At 30.8% G+C, this 5,239-nt stretch overlaps 1 long non-coding RNA gene across 1 annotated transcript; it reads left to right on the top strand.

Annotated features, from left to right (window-relative positions):
• Positions 1–1,898: 1,898 nt before the first annotated feature.
• On the top strand, positions 1,899–4,809 carry LOC102621547 (uncharacterized). The gene is made up of 3 exons (XR_008051142.1): positions 1,899–2,210; positions 3,593–3,658; positions 4,417–4,809. It is a non-coding gene; the product is annotated as an uncharacterized LOC102621547 (long non-coding RNA).
• Positions 4,810–5,239: the final 430 nt, after the last annotated feature.

The following is a 5,239-nucleotide window of genomic DNA, read 5'->3' on the forward strand; positions in this document are numbered from 1 at the left end:
TTGTTGTTTTTTAATTCATTTTTAAGTTTAGTTTGTAAAATTTAGAGAACATGTTTAAGTTGTTTTCAGTTGTATAGTTATAATAATAAATCCGGATTTTGTGTTTTGTAATTTATTTTGTAAAACAAAACCACCAAACATGTTTTATGTGTGTATTATAAAAATGAAAACGAAAACAAGCCTTGCAAAACGGTACCAAACGGGGCCTTCAATTTTCTCCATATTCAGAATTCAGAAACAGCCTTGCCACATGTCAGCATTCGACAATTTCTTCTTAGAGTTTCTTGTGATCTATTTTTTTTTTTCAACACAAAAAAACTAAGGGATCTTGTTTGGAGGAATTGTGGGTACAAATGTGGACCAATAGTGTGATGACACATACAAAATGAGTCAAACAAGTAAAGTCAAGATTGTTTGATCAAAGCATCAAGATAGCTCAAGGAAAGTTGGGAGATAAACTCCTTAAAGGGAAGAACAACCCAGGCAAAACACGTAATATTGAGGGGCATAATCGGAACCCAAATTCTTGGTGGTTGAAAACGCGCGTGAATGGTGCAAGCAATCATTTGTAAAATCAAAATATCCCTCATTTTGTTGAATACAAGAAACTAATAAAATGACAGATTCTTAAGGGACACGGCTACCATGCAGCGCATAAAATCCCTGTATGGTGCAGGGGCTGCCTTTGAGCCGTTGGATTCAGCTTGTTTGAATCCAAGGGTTGTAGTTTTAATTAAAAAAAAGAGAAAAAATGAATAAAAGCAGAAAAAAATAAGGCAACCAGTTAAAGGGGGTAGCTACAGTACATAAAAAATTACCGCTGGATTGAATAGAGTGGATCCAATGGTTGAGATTTGTTTAATTATTAAATGATTAAAAAACTTTGAAAGAACAAATCTATAAATAGGGATGTCAAAAATTCCCACGGGGATGGGTATTTTTGGGGATTTTTTTTATTCGGGGAGGGTATGGAGATAATTTTATACCCAATTTTTTATTCGGGAAGGGGATGGAGAAATTTTTTTACTCAATTTCTTATTCGGGGAGGGGACGGGAATGAGGTGGAATCCACATCCCCTACCCATTTCCCCATTTTAATTTTTAATTTTTTAAAATTACTAGTAAATAAATAATAAAATTTAAATTATAAAATTATAAATATTGGTAAAAATAAAAAATATCGAAATATTTATATTATTAAACTTTTAGGTCTAATTAACTAATTAAAGTCCTAAATTTTTATTTAGGACATTAAAAAGATCGAATAGATTCTATTAGCTAAATATTTTTTTTTATTTTAATATTCTTTAAATATTTTAAACTTAAATCTATTTTTTATTTATTTTTAGGTGTTATAATTACCCACAGCGAATCACAATTTTAATATCTAATCTAATCTAATCTAATCTAATCTAATATTTACTTTTGATTTGCTCCAATTTAACTATTGTGTTGTAAAAGGAATAGTCCACATTTATAAAGTGCCCACGCCACCATTGAAAAAGTTAATTTTGAATCTAAATTCGATTTTATTTGTAACAATTTTGTATTAAACTATTAATTTGTTTATGATAGTTTGTAAAAGAAGTTTATATTCTTTACATGTTGCGTTACTTACTAATTTAATATATGTGACTTTTGTAATGATATTAATATAAGATATATTTCGAACTTTACTTTTATTTGAATTTTTTATTTTAATATGATTAACTCAAAAATAAAAAAATGTATTAATTATTCGGAGATCGAGGATCCTCGGAGATCCCCTGTTATTATTCGAAGAAGAGATAAAAATTCTCTCAAGTAATTCTTACGAGAACAAAAAAAAGACATAGACATACATAAAATATCAGGGATAAATACGAAGAGATCGGTCACCTCCCCTCCCCATTGCCATCCCTACCTATAAAATTGAAATAAACAAAAAAAAAAAAACCCCACCACTCACTCACTTACCTCACGCACGCCAAACTCCTCACCACTCCCTCACCACACGCCTCATCACGGCCATCAACGGCGACGACTGAAGGAGTTCCTAGGCAACGATCAACGGCGGCACAAGGACGGGCTGATCTCCACCGTCGGCAACGATCAACGAAGGCAGAAGGACGGGCTGATCTTCTTCGTTGACAAGGATCAACGGCGGCACAAGCACAACGCCCTCAGCCCCTTCAGGAATACATGCAACAGTTTATAAAATTTTGTTTCCCGTAAGTACTGTGATGGGTTTTGTTTGGTTTGTGAGAAAAGTGAGGAAATTTTAAGAAAAAATGTTTTTTGTTTTTAGGGTTTATGTTGGTTTTGATGATGAGTACAAGTTTGTTTGGTTGCTGAGAAAGTGAAGATAAGAAAAAAAAAAGTTTTCTGTAGTTTTAGATTTTGATTTTCAGGAAAAACTAATTAAAATTTCTAATTTTTAGGACAGCTTTTATTTTCTCTTGATCCCAGTAATGAAAGTAGTTGCTATTTTAAATTCATTTAAAATTATTTTCCTGCCTTTATACGACTTCTTTTTTTTGGAAAAAAAAGGGGTCAATGATTTGGCTTTTATTTGCAGTGAATTTGGTGTGTGTTGTTAATTTTGTGGCGCATAGGTTGTTGTGGCATATGCAATTAGGCATGTGGCTGCTGCAGTGAGTATGGCCAAGGTTGCAATTTCAGTGTTTTGGTTTCAACGCTTCTTCTGGATCAGACATTTCTTTTGCCAGTTTATATGTCCCTTGTTCCAATGATTTTGGTTGTGCTCTTACTGCTGTGACCAAGCTAAAGTTAAACATGACTGGTAATCAGAATTTTCCTTTATTTCTGGAAACTGAAGCAGCAGTGTATATGATATATTGTTATCTAGTAAACTTGGTATCAATGATTCTTGTATAATTCTTTGTTCCTTGCTTTCAATTAGAGATGTGAACTAAATTATTAATTTGGGAACCATTTATCGTTTTTTTCCCCTTTTTATTTGATTCTTTAGTTTTGTTTGTTGGTTTCCACAAAACCTTTTTATTTCCTCAATTTTGCCATCTTTCTTTGCATGAGCTGCATATGATCATTTGAGTAAAATTATAATAACATTTTTTAATGCGAACTTTTTATTGTTCATAAGTAATATGTATATTGGAATGGGAACTAGGAATAGTGTGTTTAAAGTCCTGAACTGTTTTTGCCATTTTGATTTTGATGTAAAGTAATTTTCATAGTTTTAAGGGAATAGATTTAGGTTAATATTGATTGTAACTAGATAAGTCCTTTTATGTAATAAGTTTGGAGCATTGGTTTTGTAAATTCAATGTAATGGCTTAAAAAAGGCTATTAAATTGGCTTAGGTTGCCACGAGCTATAACTAAATCAGAAACATAATACATTTTACTTCTACAAAATTAGTTCATTCTTGGTATGGAGGATTAAAATTTGTACAATGATAAATAAAATCAATGTTGTCCTTATCTAATACACGCTTTGATTTAGAAATAGCATATTACAACATGCATGTTAACTGTTCGATAAAATGCCTATTAAAATTCTCAGACCTATTTCAAGCTCAAGTATTGCATGTCCCTTAAGATAATGACATTTTCATTGTTTTATATTGCAGATTTGAGATTTTTTGGGTGCCTATATAACAAGTTAACAATGGCGGCTTAATAGTTTAAAAGGGAAGGTAATCTCTCTTCATATCTTCTCGAGGATTCTTCTTTATGTATTTCAATTATGTCTTACATATGTATTAAATAGAGGTTTTGATTAAAAGCTTTTTGTTTTCAAAATTAAATTTCTTATTAAGGGGTTGATTTTTAGCTAAATTGTGATTGCTTGCTGAGAAATTGGATTGTGTCATGAGATTTTGTACTCTATTGGTTTATTTTTTTGAGTTGTTTGGATTCTGATTGAGTGGAATTTGCCATAAATTTGTCAATATTATGCCATGTACTGAAATGATGTAAAGCATGAGCTTCAAAGTTTACTCTATTTTTTTAATTTTTAATTGCTTATTTATTAATTGCATAATTTGTTTTCAAATGAGCTTATGTTTATTAGAAAAAAAAAGGGCCAGATTGTTTTTGAGTATAAATGTGAAGTGATGCCCAAATTTTGGAATAAGTTTGTGAAGAATCTGGAGTTGAGAGTTAAAGACAAGTGGATAAAAAATGATGTCTTGAAAAGGTCACTTAGTGTTTTTGTTATAGTGACTTATCTTTGAGTTGTTTTATTGCAAATACTGAATACTAGAGTTCTTGGAGCGATTATGATGATGCAAGTATCTAATAGATGGTTGAACATTCTTTGGTCAATATAAATTCACTTTAGCATGACTTAAGGCTAAAAGAAATGATAAAAAATTGGTGATTATGATGATTTAAGTATCTAATAAATAGTTGAATACAATCATTAAATGGAAAATTGCTCTATTTTCTCCAGGGGTAAAGGTTTCCAATAACTCAGCAAACCCATTTCTCTATTTGTGCTTTTCTTTGGAGCTCTCCTTGGACAGGACTCGATAACTATTGCAAAACTTGCTGCTGTTTTTATAAGCATGGATGGTGTTGCCATGACGACAATTGGAAAAACTTGGGCAGTGGATGAATTTCTTAGTGCCTCTGAAGAAGATAAATATGTTGTTAATAAGTTGTGCTGAGCTTTTACTTTAAAACTACTTACCTTTCTTCCTCTTTTTATTTGCCGTAAATTTATGCAATATATCAATCTACTTTTTTCCGGAGATGGTACTTGTAATAAGATTGTATGATGCACTTAGTGTAATGTACTAGATTTTGGTGGATTTTTATAATATGTAGAAACTATTATGTTTGATATAGGAATAGTTAATTTGATTTATTTTCATTAAATTGTGTTTCCTATAATTACTAAAAAAATAAATTGATTAAATTGATTTAGCGGATGGGAAAATAAGCCTATAAATTTGTGTGGGAATTAATAGAATTAAAAATGGTTGCAAGGTTATTTATAGTGGAGATTTTGGCTATAAAAAGCGCCAGTAGAATATAAGAGCTCTTCCGAATTTATTTGTGAGGCCACTTATTGCAACCATTAGTATTTTACTCATTTTTAGTTTTTTTTATCAAACTTAATAGTTAAGTCATATTTTGCTTTAGCACACTTATTTCTTCACTTTAATGGTTCACTTTCACAAATTTCATTCAAATGTGAAAATTTTCAATTTCCACTACAACTTAGTTGAAAGTCATTCATTGGGTTTAGTACTTTTTCAAGTCTTAATCAA

Source organism: Citrus sinensis, chromosome 8 (genome assembly GCF_022201045.2).
Source record: "Citrus sinensis cultivar Valencia sweet orange chromosome 8, DVS_A1.0, whole genome shotgun sequence".
Taxonomy (NCBI): domain Eukaryota; kingdom Viridiplantae; phylum Streptophyta; class Magnoliopsida; order Sapindales; family Rutaceae; genus Citrus; species Citrus sinensis.